Here is a 20,999-nt window from a genome sequence, read left to right on the forward strand (position 1 = left end):
TTCTGAGTGTGGGGAGGTTCCGTCTTCTCTCTGCAGCACCCGGGATCTCCTAGGAGCCCTTCGAGTGTCTTCCCCGAGTCCCTCCCAGTGCGGGCTGCCGTGGAAAGGCGGGGGTTTGGCTGGAAAAGCAGGTAGCATCTAGTGCCACCCCCTGGACAGGGGAGGTAATTAGCGGACATTCCCCTGCCAGGGAACACCTGTGACACCAGGCAGCTGCGTGGAGGGCGGCCCCGAACCTCCCCCACACAGTCATCCGTGTTCCGGAATTCTGAGTGTGGGGAGGTTCCGTCTTCTGTCTGCAGCACCCGGGTTCTCCTAGGAGCCCTTCAAGTGTGTTCCCCGAGTCCCTCCCTGTGCGGGCGGCCGGGGAAAGGCGGGGGTTGGGCTGGAAACGCAGGTAGCATCTAGTGCCTCCCCATGGACAGGGGAGGTAATTAGCGGACTACCCCCTGCCAGGGAACACCTGTGACACCAGGCAGCTGCGTGGAGGGCGGCCCCGAAACTCCCACACACAGTCAGCCGTGTTCCGGAATTCTGAGTGTGGGGAGGTTCCGTCTTCTGTCTGCAGCACCCAGGTTCTCCTAGGAGCCCTTCGAGTGTCTTCCCCGAGTCCCTCCCAGTGCGGGCTGCCGGGGAAAGGCGGGGGTTTGGCTGGAAACGCAGGTAGCATCTAGTGCCTCCCCATGGACCAGGGAGGTAATTAGCGGACTTCCCCTTGCGAGGGAACACCTGTGACACAAGGCAGCTGCGTGGAGGGCGGCCCCGAACCTCCCCAACACAGTCAGCCGTGTTCCGGAATTCTGAGTGTGGGGAGGTTCCGTCTTCTGTCTGCAGCACCCGGGTTCTCCTAGGAGCCATTCGAGTGTCTTCCCCCAGTCCCTCCCAGTGCGGGCTGCCGGGGAAAGGCGGGGGTTGGGCTGGAAAAGCAGGTAGCATCTAGTGCCTCCCCATGGACAAGGGAGATAATTAGCGGACTTCCCCCTGCCAGGGAACACCTGTGACACCAGGCAGCTGCGTGGAGGGCGGCCCCGAACCTCCCCCACACAGTCACCCGTGTTCCGGAATTCTGAGTGTGGGGAGGTTCCGTCTTCTGTCTGCAGCACCCGGGATCTCCTAGGAGCCCTTCGAGTGTCTTCACCGAGTCCCTCCCAGTGCGGGCGGCCGGGGAAAGGCGGGGGTTGGGCTGGAAACGCAGGTAGCATCTAGTGCCTCCTCATGGACAGGGGAGGTAATTAGCGGACTTCCCCCTGCGAGGGAACACCTGTGACACCAGGAAGTTGCGTGGGGGCGGCCCTAAACCTCACCCACACAGTCAGCCGTGTTCCGGAATTCTGAGTGTGGGGAGGTTACGTCTTCTGACTGCAGCACCCGGGATCTCCTAGGAGCCCTTCGAGTGTCTTCCCCCAGTCCCTCCCAGTGCGGGCTGCCGGGGAAAGGCGGGGGTTTGGCTGAAACGCAGGTAGCATCTAGTGAATCCCCATGGACCAGGGAGGTAATAGCGCACTTCCCCTTGCGAGGGAACACCTGTGACACAAGGCAGCTGCGTGGAGGGCGGCCCCGAACCTCCCCCACACAGTCAGCCGTGTTCCGGAATTCTGAGTGTGGGGAGGTTCCGTCTTCTGTCTGCAGCACCCGGGTTCTCCTAGGAGCCATTCGAGTGTCTTCCCCCAGTCCCTCACAGTGCGGGCTGTCGGGGAAAGGCGGGGGTTGGGCTGGAAAAGCAGGTAGCATCTAGTGCCTCCCCATGGACAAGGGAGATAATTTGCGGACTTCCCCCTGCCAGGGAACACCTGTGACACCAGGCATCTTCGTGGAGGGCGGCCCCAAACCTCCCCCACACAGTCGGCCGTGTTCCGGAATTCTGAGTGTGGGGAGGTTCCGTCTTCTGTCTGCAGCACCCGGGATCTCCTAGGAGCCCTTCGAGTGTCTTCCCCGAGTCCCTCCCAGTGCGGGCTGCCGGGGAAAGGCAGGGGTTGGGCTGGAAACGCAGGTAGCATCTAGTGCCTCCTCATGGACAGGGGAGGTAATTAGCGGACTACCCCCTGCCAGGGAACACCTGTGACACCAGGCAGCTGCGTGGAGGGCGGCCCCGAACCTCCCCCACACAGTAAACCGTGTTCCGGAATTCTGAGTGTGGGGAGGTTCCGTCTTCTGTCTGCAGCACCCGGGATCTCCTAGGAGCCCTTCGAGTGTCTTCCCCGAGTCCCTCCCAGTGCGGGCTGCCGGGGAAAGGCGGGGGTTGGGCTGGAAAAGCAGGTAGCATCTAGTGCCTCCCCCTGGACAGGGGAGGTAATTAGCGGACATCCCCCTGCCAGGGAACACCTGTGACACCAGGCAGCTGCGTGGAGGGCGGCCCCGAACCTCCCCCACACAGTCACCCGTGTTCCGGAATTCTGAGTGTGGGGGGTTCCTTCTTCTGACAGCAGCACTCGGGATGTCCTAGGAGCCCTTCGAGTGTCTTCCCCGAGTCCCTCCCAGTGCGGGCTGCCGGGGAAAGAGGGGGTTGGGCTGGAAAAGCAGGTAGCATCTAGTGCCTCCCCATGGACAGGGGAGGTAATTAGCGGACTACCCCCTGCCCGGGAACACCTGTGACAACAGGCAGCTGCGTGGAGGGCGGCCCCGAACCTCCCCCACACAGTCAGCCGTGTTCCAGAATTCTGAGTGTGGGGAGGTTCCGTCTTCTGTCTGCAGCACCCGGGTTCTCCTAGGAGCCCTTCGAGTGTCTTCCCCGAGTCCCTCCCAGTGCGGGCTGCCGGGGAAAGGCGGGGGTTTGGCTGGAAACGCAGGTAGCATCTAGTGCCTCCCCATGGACAGGGGAGGTAATTAGCGGACTTCCCCTTGCGAGGGAACACCTGTGACACCAGGAAGCTGCGTGGGGGGCGGCCCTAAACCTCCCCCACACAGTCATCCGTGTTCCGGAATTCTGAGTGTGGGGAGGTTCCGTCTTCTGTCTGCAGCACCCGTGATTCCTAGGAGCCCTTCGAGTGTGTTCCCCGAGTCCTTCCCTGTGCGGGCGGCCGGGGAAAGGCGGGGGTTGGGCTGGAAACGCAGGTAGCATCTAGTGCCTCCCCATGGACAGGGGAGGTAATTAGCGGACTACCCCCTGCCAGGGAACACCTGTGACACCAGGCAGCTGCGTGGAGAGCGGCCCCGAACCACCCCCACACAGTCATCCGTGTTCCGGAATTCTGAGTGTGGGGAGGTTCCGTCTTCTGTCTGCAGCACCCAGGTTCTCCTAGGAGCCCTTCGAGTGTCTTCCCCGAGTCCCTCCCAGTGCGGGCTGCCGGGGAAAGGCGGGGGTTTGGCTGGAAACGCAGGTAGCATCTAGTGCCTCCCCATGGACCAGGAAGGTAATTAGCGGACTTCCCCTTGCGAGGGAACACCTGTGACACAAGGCAGCTGCGTGGAGGGCGGCCCCGAACCTCCCCCACACAGTCAGCCGTGTTCCGGAATTCTGAGTGTGGGGAGGTTCCGTCTTCTGTCTGCAGCACCCGGGTTCTCCTAGGAGCCATTCGAGTGTCTTCCCCCAGTCCCTCCCAGTGCGGGCTGCCATGGAAAGGCGGGGGTTGGGCTGGAAAAGCAGGTAGCATCTAGTGCCTCCCCATGGACAAGGGAGATAATTAGCGGACTTCCCCCTGCCAGGGAACACCTGTGACACCAGTCATTTTCGTGGAGGGCGGCCCCAAACCTCCCCCACACAGTCGGCCGTGTTCCGGAATTCTGAGTGTGGGGAGGTTCCGTCTTCTGTCTGCAGCACCCGGGATCTCCTAGGAGCCCTTCGAGTGTCTTCCCCGAGTCCCTCCCAGTGCGGGCTACCGGGGAAAGGCGGGGGTTGGGCTGGAAAAGCAGGTAGCATCTAGTGCCTCCCCCTGGACAGGGGAGGTAATTAGCGGACTTCCCCCTGCCAGGGAACACCTGTGACACCAGGCAGCTGCGTGGAGGGCGGCCCCGAACTTCCCCCACACAGTCACCCGTGTTCCGGAATTCTGAGTGTGGGGAGGTTCCGTCTTCTGTCTGCAGCACCCGGGATCTCCTAGGAGCCCTTCGTGTGTCTTCACCGAGTCCCTCCCAGTGCGGGCGGCCGGGGAAAGGCGGGGGTTGGGCTGGAAACGCAGGTAGCATCTAGTGCCTCCTCATGGACAGGGGAGGTAATTAGCGGACTTCCCCCTGCGAGGGAACACCTGTGACACTAGGAAGTTGCGTGGGGGCGGCCCTAAACCTCACCCACACAGTCAGACCTGTTCCGGAATTCTGAGTGTGGGGAGGTTACGTCTTCTGTCTGCAGCACCCGGGATCTCCTAGGAGCCCTTCGAGTGTCTTCCCCCAGTCCCTCCCAGTGCGGGCTGCCGGGGAAAGGAGGGGGTTGTGCTGGAAACGCAGGTAGCATCTAGTGCCTCCCCATGGACTGGGGAGGTAATTAGCGGACTACCCCCTGCCAGGGAACACCTGTGACACCAGGCAGCTGCGTGGAGGGCGGCCCCGAACCTCCCCCACACAGTCAACCGTGTTCCGGAATTCTGAGTGTGGGGAGGTTCCGTCTTCTGTCTGCAGCACCCGGGATCTCCTAGGAGCCCTTCGAGTGTCTTACCCGAGTCCCTCCCAGTGCGGGCTGCCGGGGAAAGGCGGGGGTTGGGCTGGAAAAGCAGGTAGCATCTAGTGCCTCCCCCTGGACAGGGGAGGTAATTAGCGGACATCCCCCTGCCAGGGAACACCTGTGACACCAGGCAGCTGCGTGGAGGGCGGCCCCGAACCTTCCCCACACAGTCAACCGTGTTCCGGAATTCTGAGTGTGGCGAGGTTCCGTCTTCTGTCTGCAGCACCCGGGATCTCCTAGGAGCCCTTCGAGTGTCTTCCCCGAGTCCCTCCCAGTGCGGGCTGCCGGGGAAAGGCGGGGGTTGGGCTGGAAAAGCAGGTAGCATCTAGTGCCTCCCCCTGGACAGGGGAGGTAATTAGCGGACATCCCCCTGCCAGGGAACACCTGTGACACCAGGCAGCTGCGTGGAGGGCGGCCCCGAACCTCCCCCACACAGTCACCCGTGTTCCGGAATTCTGAGTGTGGGGGGGTTCCTTCTTCTGTCTGCAGCACACGGGATCTCCTAGGAGCCCTTCGAGTGTCTTACCCGAGTCCCTCCCAGTGCGGGCTGCCGGGGAAAGGCGGGGGTTGGGCTGGAAAAGCAGGTAGCATCTAGTGCCTCCCCCTGGACAGGGGAGGTAATTAGCGGACTTCCCCCTGCCAGGGAACACCTGTGACACCAGGCAGCTGCGTGGAGGGCGGCCCCGAACTTCCCCCACACAGTCACCCGTGTTCCGGAATTCTGAGTGTGGGGAGGTTCCGTCTTCTGTCTGCAGCACCCGGGATCTCCTAGGAGCACTTCGAGTGTCTTCACCGAGTCCCTCCCAGTGCGGGCGGCCGGGGAAAGGCGGGGGTTGGGCTGGAAACGCAGGTAGCATCTAGTGCCTCCTCATGGACAGGGGAGGTAATTAGCGGACTTCCCCCTGCGAGGGAACACCTGTGACACCAGGAAGTTGCGTGGGGGCGGCCCTAAACCTCACCCACACAGTCAGCCCTGTTCCGGAATTCTGAGTGTGGGGAGGTTACGTCTTCTGTCTGCAGCACCCGGGATCTCCTAGGAGCCCTTCGAGTGTCTTCCCCCAGTCCCTCCCAGTGCGGGCTGCCGGGGAAAGGAGGGGGTTGTGCTGGAAACGCAGGTAGCATCTAGTGCCTCCCCATGGACTGGGGAGGTAATTAGCGGACTACCCCCTGCCAGGGAACACCTGTGACACCAGGCAGCTGCGTGGTGGGCGGCCCCGAACCTCCCCCACACAGTCAACCGTGTTCCGGAATTCTGAGTGTGGGGAGGTTCCGTCTTCTGTCTGCAGCACCCGGGATCTCCTAGGAGCCCTTCGAGTGTCTTACCCGAGTCCCTCCCAGTGCGGGCTGCCGGGGAAAGGAGGGGGTTGGGCTGGAAAAGCAGGTAGCATCTAGTGCCTCCCCCTGGACAGGGGAGGTAATTAGCGGACATCCCCCTGCCAGGGAACACCTGTGACACCAGGCAGCTGCGTGGAGGGCGGCCCCGAACCACCCCCACACAGTCAACCGTGTTCCGGAATTCTGAGTGTGGGGAGGTTCCGTCTTCTGTCTGCAGCACCCGGGATCTCCTAGGAGCCCTTCGAGTGTCTTCCCCGAGTCCCTTCCAGTGCGGGCTGCCGGGGAAAGGCGGGGGTTGGGCTGGAAAAGCAGGTAGCATCTAGTGCCTCCCCCTGGACAGGGGAGGTAATTAGCGGACATCCCCCTGCCAGGGAAAACCTGTGACACCAGGCAGCTGCGTGGAGGGCGGCCCCGAACCTCCCCCACACAGTCACCCGTGTTCCGGAATTCTGAGTGTGGGGGGGTTCCTTCTTCTGTCTGCAGCACACGGGATCTCCTAGGAGCCCTTCGAGTGTCTTCCCCGAGTCCCTCCCAGTGCGGGCTGCCGGGGAAAGAGGGGGTTGGGCTGGAAAAGCAGGTAGAATCTAGTGCCTCCCCATGGACAGGGGAGGTAATTAGCGGACTACCCCCTGCCAGGGAACACCTGTGACAACAGGCAGCTGCGTGGAGGGCGGCCCCGAACCTCCCCCACACAGTCAGCCGTGTTCCGGAATTCTGAGTGTGGGGAGGTTCCGTCTTCTGTCTGCAGCACCCAGGTTCTCCTAGGAGCCCTTCGAGTGTCTTCCCCGAGTCCCTCCCAGTGCGGGCTGCCGGGGAAAGGCGGGGGTTTGGCTGAAACGCAGGTAGCATCTAGTGCCTCCCCATGGACCAGGGAGGTAATAGCGGACTTCCCCTTGCGAGGGAACACCTGTGACACAAGGCAGCTGCGTGGAGGGCGGCTCTGAACCTCCCCCTCACAGTCACCCGTGTTCCGGATTTCTGAGTGTGGGGGGGTTCCTTCTTCTGTCTGCAGCACACGGGATCTCCTAGGAGCCCTTCGAGTGTCTTCCCCGAGTCCCTCCCAGTGCGGGCTGCCGGGGAAAGGCGGGGGTTGTGCTGGAAAAGCAGGTAGCATCTAGTTCCTCCCCATGGACAGGGGAGGTAATTAGCGGACTACCCCCTGCCAGGGAACACCTGTGACACTAGGCAGCTGCGTGGAGGGCGGCCCCGAACCTCCCCCACACAGTCAGCCGTATTCCGGAATTCTGAGTGTGGGGAGGTTCCGTCTTCTGTCTGCAGCACCCGGGTTCTCCTAGGAGCCCTTCGAGTGTCTTCCCCGAGTCCCTCCCAGTGCGGGCTGCCTGGGAAAGGCGGGGGTTTGGCTGGAAACGCAGGTAGCATCTAGTGCCTCCCCATGGAGAGGGGAGGTAATTAGTGGAATTCCCCTTGCGAGGGAACACCTGTGACACCAGGCAGCTGCGTGGAGGGCGGCCCCGAACCTCCCCCACACAGTCACCCGTGTTCCGGAATTCTGAGTGTGGGGGGGTTCCTTCTTCTGTCTGCAGCACACGGGATCTCCTAGGAGCCCTTCGAGTGTCTTCCCCCAGTCCCTCCCAGTGCGGGCTGCCGGGGAAAGGAGGGGGTTGTGCTGGAAACGCAGGTAGCATCTAGTGCCTCCCCATGGACTGGGGAGGTAATTAGCGGACTACCCCCTGCCAGGGAACACCTGTGACACCAGGCAGCTGCGTGGAGGGCGGCCCCGAACCTCCCCCACACAGTCAACCGTGTTCCGGAATTCTGAGTGTGGGGAGGTTCCGTCTTCTGTCTGCAGCACCCGGGATCTCCTAGGAGCCCTTCGAGTGTCTTCCCCGAGTCCCTCCCAGTGCGGGCTGCCGGGGAAAGGCGGGGGTTTGGCTGGAAATGCAGGTAGCATCTAGTGCCTCCCCATGGACAGGGGAGGTAATTAGCGGACTTCCCCTTGCGAGGGAACACCTGTGACACCAGGAAGCTGCGTGGGGGGCGGCCCTAAACCTCCCCCACACAGTCATCCTTGTTCCGGAATTCTGAGTGTGGGGAGGTTCCGTCTTCTGTCTGCAGCACCCGTGTTCTCCTAGGAGCCTTTCGAGTGTGTTCCCCGAGTCCCTCCCTGTGCGGGCGGCCGGGGAAAGGCGGGGGTTGGGCTGGAAACGCAGGTAGCATCTAGTGCCTCCCCATGGACAGGGGAGGTAATTAGCGGACTACCCCCTGCCAGGGAACACCTGTGACACCAGGCAGCTGCGTGGAGGGCGGCCCCGAACCACCCCCACACAGTCATCCGTGTTCCGGAATTCTGAGTGTGGGGAGGTTCCGTCTTCTGTCTGCAGCACCCAGGTTCTCCTAGGAGCCCTTCGAGTGTCTTCCCCGAGTCCCTCCCAGTGCGGGCTGCCGGGGAAAGGCGGGGGTTTGGCTGGAAACGCAGGTAGCATCTAGTGCCTCCCCATGGACCAGGAAGGTAATTAGCGGACTTCCCCTTGCGAGGGAACACCTGTGACACAAGGCAGCTGCGTGGAGGGCGGCCCCGAACCTCCCCCACACAGTCAGCCGTGTTCCGGAATTCTGAGTGTGGGGAGGTTCCGTCTTCTGTCTGCAGCACCCGGGTTCTCCTAGGAGCCATTCGAGTGTCTTCCCCCAGACCCTCCCTGTGCGGGCGGCCGGGGAAAGGCGGGGGTTGGGCTGGAAACCCAGGTAGCATCTAATGCCTCCCCATGGACAGGGGAGGTAATTAGCGGACTACCCCCTGCACGGGAACACCTGTGACAACAGGCAGCTGCGTGGAGGGCGGCCCCGAACCTCCCCCACACAGTCAGCCGTGTTCCGGAATTCTGAGTGTGGGGAGGTTCCGTCTTCTGTCTGCAGCACCCAGGTTCTCCTAGGAGCCCTTCGAGTGTCTTCCCCGAGTCCCTCCCAGTGCGGGCTGCCGGGGAAAGGCGGGGCTTTGGCTGGAAACGCAGGTAGCATCTAGTGCCTCCCCATGGACCGGGGAGGTAATTAGCGGACTTCCCCTTGCGACGGAACACCTGTGACACAAGGCAGCTGCGTGGAGGGCGGCCCCGAACCTCCCCCACACAGTCAGCCGTGTTCCGGAATTCTGAGTGTGGGGAGGTTCCGTCTTCTCTCTGCAGCACCCGGGTTCTCCTAGAAGCCATACGAGTGTCTTCCCCCAGTCCCTCCCAGTGCGGGCTGCCGGGGAAAGGCGGGGGTTGGGCTGGAAAAGCAGGTAGCATCTAGTGCCTCCCCATGGACAAGGGAGATAATTAGCGGACTTCCCACTGCCAGGGAACACCTGTGACACCAGGCAACTTCGTGGAGTGCGGCCCCAAACCTCCCCCACACAGTCGGCCGTGTTCCGGAATTCTGAGTGTGGGGAGGTTCCGTCTTCTGTCTGCAGCACCCGGGATCTCCTAGGAGCCCTTCGAGTGTCTTCCCCGAGTCCCTCCCAGTGCGGGCTGCCGGGTAAAGGCGGGGGTTGGGCTGGAAACGCAGGTAGCATCTAGTGCCTCCTCATGGACAGGGGAGGTAATTAGCGGACTTCCCCCTGCGAGGGAACACCTGTGACACCAGGCAGCTGCGTGTAGGGCGGCCACGAACCTCCCCCACACAGTCAGCCGTGTTCCGGAATTCTGAGTGTGGGGAGGTACCGTCTTCTGTCTGCAGCACCCGGGATCTCCTAGGAGCCATTCGAGTGTCTTCCCCGAGTCCATCCCAGTGCGGGCTACCGGGGAAAGGCGGTGGTTGGCCTGGAAAAGCAGGTAGCATCTAGTGCCTCCCCCTGGACAGGGGAGGTAATTAACGGACTTCCCCCTGCCAGGGAACACCTGTGACACCAGGCAGCTGCGTGGAGGGCGGCCCCGAACCTCCCCCACACAGTCACCCGTGTTCCGGAATTCTGAGTGTGGGGAGGTTCCGTCTTCTGTCTGCAGCACCCGGGATCTCCTAGGAGCCCTTCGAGTGTCTTCCCCGAGTACCTCCCAGTGCGGGCTGCCGGGGAAAGTCGGGGTTGGGCTGGAAAAGCAGGTAGCATCTAGTGCCTCCCCCTGGACAGGGGAGGTAATTAGCGGACTTCCCCTTGCGAGGGAACACCTGTGACACCAGGCAGCTGCGTGGTGGGCGGCCCCGAAACTCCCCCACACAGTCAACCGTGTTCCGGAATTCTGAGTGTGGGGAGGTTCCGTCTTCTGTCTGCAGCACCCGGGATCTCCTAGGAGCCCTTCGAGTGTCTTACCCGAGTCCCTCCCAGTGCGGGCTGCCGGGGAAAGGAGGGGGTTGGGCTGGAAAAGCAGGTAGCATCTAGTGCCTCCCCCTGGACAGGGGAGGTAATTAGCGGACATCCCCCTGCCAGGGAACACCTGTGACACCAGGCAGCTGCGTGGAGGGCGGCCCCGAACCACCCCCACACAGTCAACCGTGTTCCGGAATTCTGAGTGTGGGGAGGTTCCGTCTTCTGTCTGCAGCACCCGGGATCTCCTAGGAGCCCTTCGAGTGTCTTCCCCGAGTCCCTCCCAGTGCGGGCTGCCGGGGAAAGGCGGGGGTTGGGCTGGAAAAGCAGGTAGCATCTAGTGCCTCCCCCTGGACAGGGGAGGTAATTAGCGGACATCCCCCTGCCAGGGAAAACCTGTGACACCAGGCAGCTGCGTGGAGGGCGGCCCCGAACCTCCCCCACACAGTCACCCGTGTTCCGGAATTCTGAGTGTGGGGGGGTTCCTTCTTCTGTCTGCAGCACACGGGATCTCCTAGGAGCCCTTCGAGTGTCTTCCCCGAGTCCCTCCCAGTGCGGGCTGCCGGGGAAAGAGGGGGTTGGGCTGGAAAAGCAGGTAGAATCTAGTGCCTCCCCATGGACAGGGGAGGTAATTAGCGGACTACCCCCTGCCAGGGAACACCTGTGACAACAGGCAGCTGCGTGGAGGGCGGCCCCGAACCTCCCCCACACAGTCAGCCGTGTTCCGGAATTCTGAGTGTGGGGAGGTTCCGTCTTCTGTCTGCAGCACCCAGGTTCTCCTAGGAGCCCTTCGAGTGTCTTCCCCGAGTCCCTCCCAGTGCGGGCTGCCGGGGAAAGGCGGGGGTTTGGCTGAAACGCAGGTAGCATCTAGTGCCTCCCCATGGACCAGGGAGGTAATAGCGGACTTCCCCTTGCGAGGGAACACCTGTGACACCAGGAAGCTGCGTGGGGGGCGGCCCTAAACCTCCCCCACACAGTCATCCGTGTTCCGGAATTCTGAGTGTGGGGAGGTTCCGTCTTCTGTCTGCAGCACCCGTGTTCTCCTAGGAGCCTTTCGAGTGTGTTCCCCGAGTACCTCCCTGTGCGGGCGGCCGGGGAAAGGCGGGGGTTGGGCTGGAAACGCAGGTAGCATCTAGTGCCTCCCCATGGACAGGGGAGGTAATTAGCGGACTACCCCCTGCCAGGGAACACCTGTGACACCAGGCAGCTGCGTGGAGGGCGGCCCCGAACCACCCCCACACAGTCATCCGTGTTCCGGAATTCTGAGTGTGGGGAGGTTCCGTATTCTGTCTGCAGCACCCAGGTTCTCCTAGGAGCCCTTCGAGTGTCTTCCCCGAGTCCCTCCCAGTGCGGGCTGCCGGGGAAAGGCGGGGGTTTGGCTGGAAACGCAGGTAGCATCTAGTTCCTCCCCATGGACCAGGAAGGTAATTAGCGGACTTCCCCTTGCGAGGGAACACCTGTGACACAAGGCAGCTGCGTGGAGGGCGGCCCCGAACCTCCCCCACACAGTCAGCCGTGTTCCAGAATTCTGAGTGTGGGGAGGTTCCGTCTTCTGTCTGCAGCACCCGGGTTCTCCTAGGAGCCATTCGAGTGTCTTCCCCCAGTCCCTCCCAGTGCGGGCTGCCAGGGAAAGGCGGGGGTTGGGCTGGAAAAGCAGGTAGCATCTAGTGCCTCCCCATGGACAAGGGAGATAATTAGCGGACTTCCCCCTGCCAGGGAACACCTGTGACACCAGGCATCTTCGTGGAGGGCGGCCCCAAACCTCCCCCACACAGTCGGCCGTGTTCCGGAATTCTGAGTGTGGGGAGGTTCCGTCTTCTGTCTTCAGCACCCGGGATCTCCTAGGAGCCCTTCGAGTGTCTTCCCCGAGTCCCTCCCAGTGCGGGCTACCTGGGAAAGGCGGGGGTTGGGCTGGAAAAGCAAGTAGCATCTAGTGCCTCCCCCTGGACAGGGGAGGAAATTAGCGGACTTCCCCCTGCCAGGGAACACCTGTGACACCAGGCAGCTGCGTGGAGGGCGGCCCCGAACTTCCCCCACACAGTCACCCGTGTTCCGGAATTCTGAGTGTGGGGAGGTTCCGTCTTCTGTCTGCAGCACCCGGGATCTCCTAGGAGCCCTTCGAGTGTCTTCACCGAGTCCCTCCCACTGCGGGCGGCCGGGGAAAGGCGGGGGTTGGTCTGGAAACGCAGGTAGCATCTAGTGCCTCCTCATGGACAGGGGAGGTAATTAGCGGACTTCCCCCTGCGAGGGAACACCTGTGACACCAGGAAGTTGCGTGGGGGCGGCCCTAAACCTCACCCACACAGTCAGCCCTGTTCCGGAATTCTGAGTGTGGGGAGGTTCCGTCTTCTGTCTGCAGCACCCGGGATCTCCTAGGAGCCCTTCGAGTGTCTTACCCGAGTCCCTCCCAGTGCGGGCTGCCGGGGAAAGGCGGGGGTTGGGCTGGAAAAACAGGTAGCATCTAGTGCCTCCCCCTGGACAGGGGAGATAATTAGCGGACATCCCCCTGCCAGGGAACACCTGTGACACCAGGCAGCTGCGTGGAGGGCGGCCCCGAACCTCCCCCACACAGTCAACCGTGTTCCGGAATTCTGAGTGTGGGTGGGTTCCTTCTTCTGTCTGCAGCACACGGGATCTCCTAGGAGCCCTTCGAGTGTCTTCCCCGAGTCCCTCCCAGTGCGGGCTGCCGGGGAAAGGAGGGGGTTGGGCTGGAAAAGCAGGTAGCATCTAGTGCTTCCCCATGGACAGGGGAGGTAATTAGCGGACTACCCCCTGCCAGGGAACACCTGTGACACCAGGAAGCTGCGTGGGGGGCGGCCCCAAACCTCCCCCACACAGTCGGCCGTGTTCCGGAATTCTGAGTGTGGGGAGGTTCCGTCTTCTGTCTGCAGCACCCGGGTTCTCCTAGGAGCCCTTCGAGTGTGTTCCCCGAGTCCCTCCCTGTGCGGGCGGCCGGGGAAAGGCGGGGGTTGGGCTGGAAACGCAGGTAGCATCTACTGCCTCCCCATGGACAGGGGAGGTAATTAGCGGACTTCCCACTGCCAGGGAACACCTGTGACACCAGGCAACTTCGTGGAGTGCGGCCCCAAACCTCCCCCACACAGTCGGCCGTGTTCCGGAATTCTGAGTGTGGGGAGGTTCCGTCTTCTGTCTGCAGCACCCGGGATCTCCTAGGAGCCCTTCGAGTGTCTTCCCCGAGTCCCTCCCAGTGCGGGCTGCCGGGGAAAGGCGGGGGTTGGGCTGGAAACGCAGGTAGCATCTAGTGCCTCCTCATGGACAGGGGAGGTAATTAGCGGACTTCCCCCTGCGAGGGAACACCTGTGACACCAGGCAGCTGCGTGGAGGGCGGCCACGAACCTCCCCCACACAGTCAGCCGTGTTCCGGAATTCTGAGTGTGGGGAGGTACCGTCTTCTGTCTGCAGCACCCGGGATCTCCTAGGAGCCCTTCGAGTGTCTTCCCCGAGTCCATCCCAGTGCGGGCTACCGGGGAAAGGCGGTGGTTGGCCTGGAAAAGCAGGTAGCATCTAGTGCCTCCCCCTGGACAGGGGAGGTAATTAACGGACTTCCCCCTGCCAGGGAACACCTGTGACACCAGGCAGCTGCGTGGAGGGCGGCCCCGAACCTCCCCCACACAGTCACCCGTGTTCCGGAATTCTGAGTGTGGGGAGGTTCCGTCTTCTGTCTGCAGCACCCGGGATCTCCTAGGAGCCCTTCGAGTGTCTTCCCCGAGTACCTCCCAGTGCGGGCTGCCGGGGAAAGTCGGGGTTGGGCTGGAAAAGCAGGTAGCATCTAGTGCCTCCCCCTGGACAGGGGAGGTAATTAGCGGACTTCCCCTTGCGAGGGAACACCTGTGACACAAGGCAGCTGCGTGGATGGCGGCCCCGAAACTCCCCCACACAGTCAGCCGTGTTCCGGAATTCTGAGTGTGGGGAGGTACCGTCTTCTGTCTGCAGCACCCGGGATCTCCTAGGAGCCCTTCGAGTGTCTTCCCCGAGTCCATCCCAGTGCGGGCTACCGGGGAAAGGCGGGGGTTGGGCTGGAAAAGCAGGTAGCATCTAGTGACTCCCCCTGGACAGGGGAGGTAATTAACGGACTTCCCACTGCCAGGGAACACCTGTGACACCAGGCAGCTGCGTGGAGGGCGGCCCCGAACCTCCCCCACACAGTCACCCGTGTTCCGGAATTCTGCGTGTGGGGGGGTTCCTTCTTCTGTCTGCAGCACACGGGATCTCCTAGGAGCCCTTCGAGTGTCTTCCCCGAGTCCCTCCCATTGCTGGCTCCCGGGGAAAGGCGGGGGTTTGGCTGGAAACGCAGGTAGCATCTAGTGCCTCCCCATGGACCAGGGAGGTAATTAGCGGACTTCCCCTTGCGAGGGAACACCTGTGACACAAGGCAGCTGCGTGGAGGGTGGCCCCGAACCTCCCCCACACAGTCAGCCGTGTTCCGGAATTCTGAGTGTGGGGAGGTACCGTCTTCTGTCTGCAGCACCGGGGATCTCCTAGGAGCCCCTCGAGTGTCTTCCCCGAGTCCCTCCCAATGCGGGCTACCGGGGAAAGGCGGGGGTTGGGCTGGAAAAGCAGGTAGCATCTAGTTCCTCCCCATGGACAGGGGAGGTAATTAGCGGACTTCCCCCTGCCAGGGAACACCTGTGACACCAGGCAGCTGCGTGGAGGGCGGCCCCGAACCTCCCCCACACAGTCAGCCGTATTCCGGAATTCTGAGTGTGGGGAGGTTCCGTCTTCTGTCTGCAGCACCCGGGTTCTCCTAGGAGCCCTTCGAGTGTCTTCCCCGAGTACCTCCCAGTGCGGGCTGCCGGGGAAAGGCGGGGGTTTGGCTGGAAACGCAGGTAGCATCTAGTGCCTCCCCATGGAGAGGGGAGGTAATTAGCGGAATTCCCCTTGCGAGGGAACACCTGTGACACCAGGCAGCTGCGTGGAGGGCGGCCCCGAACCTCCCCCACACAGTCACCCGTGTTCCGGAATTCTGAGTGTGGGGGGGTTCCTTCTTCTGTCTGCAGCACACGGGATCTCCTAGGAGCCCTTCGAGTGTCTTCCCCGAGTCCCTCCCATTGCGGGCTCCCGGGGAAAGGCGGGGGTTTGGCTGGAAACGCAGGTAGCATCTAGTGCCTCCCCATGGACCAGGGAGGTAATTAGCGGACTTCCACTTGCGAGGGAACACCTGTGACACAAGGCAGCTGCGTGGAGGGCGGCCCCGAACCTCCCCCACACAGTCAGCCGTGTTCCGGAATTCTGAGTGTGGGGAGGTACCGTCTTCTGTCTGCAGCACCCGGGATCTCCTAGGAGCCCTTCGAGTGTCTTCCCCGAGTCCCTCCCAGTGCGGGCTACCGGGGAAAGGCGGGGGTTGGGCTGGAAAAGCAGGTAGCATCTAGTTCCTCCCCATGGACAGGGGAGGTAATTAGCGGACTACCCCCTGCCAGGGAACACCTGTGACACCAGGCAGCTGCGTGGAGGGCGGCCCCGAACCTCCCCCACACAGTCAGCCGTGTTCCGGAATTCTGAGTGTGGGGAGGTACCGTCTTCTGTCTGCAGCACCCGGGATCTCCTAGGAGCCCTTCGAGTGTCTTCCCCGAGTCCATCCCAGTGCGGGCTACCGGGGAAAGGCGGGGGTTGGGCTGGAAAAGCAGGTAGCATCTAGTGCCTCCCCCTGGACAGGGGAGGTAATTAACGGACTTCCCACTGCCAGGGAACACCTGTGACACCAGGCAGCTTCGTGGAGGGCGGCCCCGAACCTCCCCCACACAGTAACCCGTGTTCCGGAATTCTGAGTGTGGGGGGGTTCCTTCTTCTGTCTGCAGCACACGGGATCTCCTAGGAGCCCTTCGAGTGTCTTCCCCGAGTCCCTCCCATTGCGGGCTCCCGGGGAAATGCGGGGGTTTGGCTGGAAACGCAGGTAGCATCTAGTGCCTCCCCATGGAACAGGGAGGTAATTAGCGGACTTCCCCTTGCGAGGGAACACCTGTGACACAAGGCAGCTGCGTGGAGGGCGGCCCCGAACCTCCCCCACACAGTCAGCCGTGTTCCGGAATTCTGAGTGTGGGGAGGTACCGTCTTCTGTCTGCAGCACCCGGGATCTCCTAGGAGCCCTTCGAGTGTCTTCCCCGAGTCCCTCCCAGTGCGGGCTACCGGGGAAAGGCGGGGGTTGGGCTGGAAAAGCAGGTAGCATCTAGTTCCTCCCCATGGACAGGGGAGGTAATTAGCGGACTACCCCCTGCCAGGGAACACCTGTGACACCAGGCAGCTGCGTGGAGGGCGGCCCCGAACCTCCCCCACACAGTCAGCCGTATTCCGGAATTCTGAGTGTGGGGAGGTTCCGTCTTCTGTCTGCAGCACCCGGGTTCTCCTAGGAGCCCTTCGAGTGTCTTCCCCGAGTACCTCCCAGTGCGGGCTGCCGGGGAAAGGCGGGGGTTTGGCTGGAAACGCAGGTAGCATCTAGTGCCTCCCCATGGAGAGGGGAGGTAATTAGCGGAATTCCCCTTGCGAGGGAACACCTGTGACACCAGGCAGCTGCGTGGAGGGCGGCCCCGAACCTCCCCCACACAGTCACCCGTGTTCCGGAATTCTGAGTGTGGGGGGGTTCCTTCTTCTGTCTGCAGCACACGGGATCTCCTAGGAGCCCTTCGAGTGTCTTCCCAGAGTCCCTCCCAGTGCGGGCTGCCAGGGAAAGGCGGGGGTTGGGCTGGAAAAGCAGGTAGCATCTAGTGCCTCCCCCTGGACAGGGGAGGTAATTAGCGGACTTCCCTTGCGAGGGAACCCCTGTGACACCAGGCAGCTGCGTGGAGGGCGGCTCCGAACCTCCCCCACACAGTCACACGTGTTCCAGAATTCTGAGTGTGGGGGGGTTCCTTCTTCTGTCTGCAGCACACGGGATCTCCTAGGAGCCCTTCGAGTGTCTTCCCCCAGTCCCTCCCAGTGCGGGCTGCCGGGGAAAGGCGTGGGTTGGGCTGGAAAAGCAGGTAGCATCTAGTGCCTCCCCATGGACAGGGGAGGTAATTAGCGGACTACCCCCTGCCAGGGAACACCTGTGACACCAGGCAGCTGCGTGGAGGGCGGCCCCGAACCTCCCCCACACAGTCAGCCGTGTTCCAGAATTCTGAGTGTGGGGAGGTTCCGTCTTCTGTCTGCAGCACCCGGGTTCTCCTAGGAGCCCTTCGGGTGTCTTCCCCGAGTCCCTCCCAGTGCGGGCTGCCGGGGAAAGGCGGGGGTTTGGCTGGAAACGCAGGTAGCATCTAGTGCCTCCCCATGGACCAGGGAGGTAATTAGCGGACTTCCCCTTGCGAGGGAACACCTGTGACACAAGGCAGCTGCGTGGAGGGCGGCCCCGAACATCCCCCACACAGTCACCCGTGTTCCGGAATTCTGAGTGTGGGGAGGTTCCGTCTTCTGTCTGCAGCACCCGGGATCTCCTAGGAGCCCTTCGAGTGTCTTCACCGAGTCCCTCCCATTGCGGGCGGCCGGGGAAAGGCGGGGGTTGGGCTGGAAACGCAGGTAGCATCTAGTGCCTCCTCATGGACAGGGGAGGTAATTAGCGGACTTCCCCCTGCGAGGGATCACCTGTGACACCAGGAAGTTGCGTGGGGGCGGCCCTAAACCTCACCCACACAGTCAGCCCTGTTCCGGAATTCTGAGTGTGGGGAGGTTACGTCTTCTGTCTGCAGCACCCGGGATCTCCTAGGAGCCCTTCGAGTGTCTTCCCCCAGTCCCTCCCAGTGCGGGCTGCCGGGGAAAGGAGGGGGTTGTGCTGGAAACGCAGGTAGCATCTAGTGCCTCCCCATGGACTGGGGAGGTAATTAGCGGACTACCCCCTGCCAGGGAACACCTGTGACACCAGGCAGCTGCGTGGAGGGCGGCCCCGAACCTCCCCCACACAGTCAACCGTGTTCCGGAATTCTGAGTGTGGGGAGGATCCGTCTTCTGTCTGCAGCACACGGGATCTCCTAGGAGCCCTTCGAGTGTCTTCCCCGAGTCCCTCCCAGTGCGGGCTTCCGGGGAAAGGCGGGGGTTGTGCTGGAAAAGCTGGTAGCATCTAGTGCCTCCCCCTGGACAGGGGAGGTAATTAGCGGACATCCCCCTGCCAGGGAACACCTGTGACACCAGGCAGCCTCGTGGAGGGCGGCCCCGAACCTCCCACACACAGTCACCCGTGTTCCGGAATTCTGAGTGTGGTGGGGTTCCTTCTTCTGTCTGCAGCACACGGGATCTCCTAGGAGCCCTTCGAGTGTCTTCCCCGAGTCCCTCCCAGTGCGGGCTGCCGGGGAAAGGCGGGGGTTTGGCTGGAAACGCAGGTAGCATCTAGTGCCTCCCCATGCACAGGGGAGGTAATTAGCGGACTTCCCCTTGCGAGGGAACACCTGTGACACCAGGAAGCTGCGTGGGGGGCGGCCCTAAACCTCCCCCACACAGTCATCCGTGTTCCGGAATTCTGAGTGTGGGGAGGTTCCGTCTTCTGTCTGCAGCACCCGGGTTCTCCTAGGAGCCCTTCGAGTGTCTTCCCCGAGTCCCTCCCAGTGCGGGCTGCCGAGGAAAGGCGGGGGTTTGGCTGGAAACGCAGGTAGCATCTAGTGCCTCCCCATGGACCAGGGAGGTAATTAGCGGACTTCCCCTTGCGAGGGAACACCTGTGACACAAGGCAGCTGCGTGGAGGGCGGCCCCGAACCTCCCCAACACAGTCAGCCGTGTTCCGGAATTCTGAGTGTGGGGGGGTTCCGTCTTCTGTCTGCAGCACCCGGGTTCTCCTAGGAGCCATTCGAGTGTCTTCCCCCAGTCCCTCCCAGTGCGGGCTGCCGGGGAAAGGCGGGGGTTGGGCTGGAAAAGCAGGTAGCATCTAGTGCCTCCCCATGGACAAGGGAGATAATTAGCGGACTTCCCCCTGCCAGGGAACACCTGTGACACCAGGCATCTTCGGGGAGGGCGGCCCCAAAACTCCCCCACACAGTCGGCCGTGTTTCGGAATTCTGAGTGTGGGGAGGTTCCGTCTTCTGTCTGCAGCACCCGGGATCTCCTAGGAGCCCTTCGAGTGTCTTCCCCCAGTCCCTCCCAGTGCGGGCTGCCGGGGAAAGGCGGGGGTTGGGCTGGAAAAGCAGGTAGCATCTAGTGCCTCCCCATGGACAAGGGAGATAATTAGCGGACTTCCCCCTGCCAGGGAACACCTGTGACACCAGGCATCTTCGTGGAGGGCGGCCCCAAACCTCCCCCACACAGTCGGCCGTGATCCGGAATTCTGAGTGTGGGGAGGTTCCGTCTTCTGTCTGCAGCACCCGGGATCTCCTAGGAGCCCTTCGAGTGTCTTCCCCGAGTCCCTCCCAGTGCGGGCTGCCGGGGAAAGGCGGGGGTTGGGCTGGAATCGCAGGTAGCATCTAGTGCCTCCTCATGGACAGGGGAGGTAATTAGCGGACATCACCCTGCCAGGGAACACCTGTGACACCAGGCAGCTGCGTGGAGGGCGGCTCTGAACCTCCCCCTCACAGTCAGCCGTGTTCCGGATTTCTGAGTGTGGGGGGGTTCCTTCTTCTGTCTGCAGCACACGGGATCTCCTAGGAGCCCTTCGAGTGTCTTTCCCGAGTCCCTCCCAGTGCGGGCTGCCGGGGAAAGGCGGGGGTTGGGCTGGAAAAGCAGGTAGCATCTAGTTCCTCCCCATGGACAGGGGAGGTAATTAGCGGACTACCCCCTGCCAGGGAACACCTGTGACACCAGGCAGCTGCGTGGAGGGCGGCCCCTAACCTCCCCCACACAGTCAGCCGTATTCCGGAATTCTGAGTGTGGGGAGGTTCCGTCTTCTGTCTGCAGCACCCGGGTTCTCCTAGGAGCCCTTCGAGTGTCTTCCCCGAGTCCCTCCCAGTGCGGGCTGCCGGGGAAAGGCGGGGGTTTGGCTGGAAACGCAGGTAGCATCTAGTGCTTCCCCATGGAGAGGGGAGGTAATTAGCGGAATTCCCCTTGCGAGGGAACACCTGTGACACCAGGCAGCTGCGTGGAGGGCGGCCCCGAACCTCCCCCACACAGTCACCCGTGTTCCGGAATTCTGAGTGTGGGGGGGTTCCTTCTTCTGTCTGCAGCACACGGGATCTCCTAGGAGCCCTTCGAGTGTCTTCCCCGAGTCCCTCCCAGTGCGGGCTGCCGGGGAAAGGCGGGGGTTGGGCTGGAAAATCAGGTAGCATCTAGTGCCTCCCCCTGGACAGGGGAGGTAATTAGCGGACTTCCCCTTGCGAGGGAACCCCTGTGACACCAGGCAGCTGCGTGGAGGGCGGCTCCGAACCTCCCCCACACAGTCATACGTGTTCCGGAATTCTGAGTGTGGGGGGGTTCCTTCTTCTGTCTGCAGCACACGGGATCTCCTAGGAGCCCTTCGAGTGTCTTCCCCCAGTCCCTCCCATTGCGGGCTGCCGGGGAAAGGCGGGGGTTGAGCTGGAAAAGCAGGTAGCATCTAGTGCCTCCCCATGGACAGGGGAGGTAATTAGCGGACTACCCCCTGCCAGGGAACACCTGTGACACCAGACAGCTGCGTGGAGGGCGGCCCCGAACCTCCCCCACACAGTCAGCCGTGTTCCAGAATTCTGAGTGTGGGGAGGTTCCGTCTTCTGTCTGCAGCACCCGGGTTCTCCTAGGAGCCCTTCGAGTGTCTTCCCCGAGTCCCTCTCAGTGCGGGCTGCCGGGGAAAGGCGGGGGTTTGGCTGGAAACGCAGGTAGCATCTAGTGCCTCCCCATGGACAGGGGAGGTAATTAGCGGACTTCCCCTTACGAGGGAACACCTGTGACACCAGGAAGCTGCGTGGGGTGCGGCCCTAAACCTCCCCCACACAGTCATCCGTGTTCCGGAATTCT

Source organism: Camelus bactrianus, chromosome 2, assembly GCF_048773025.1.
Source record: "Camelus bactrianus isolate YW-2024 breed Bactrian camel chromosome 2, ASM4877302v1, whole genome shotgun sequence".
Lineage (NCBI taxonomy): Eukaryota > Metazoa > Chordata > Mammalia > Artiodactyla > Camelidae > Camelus > Camelus bactrianus.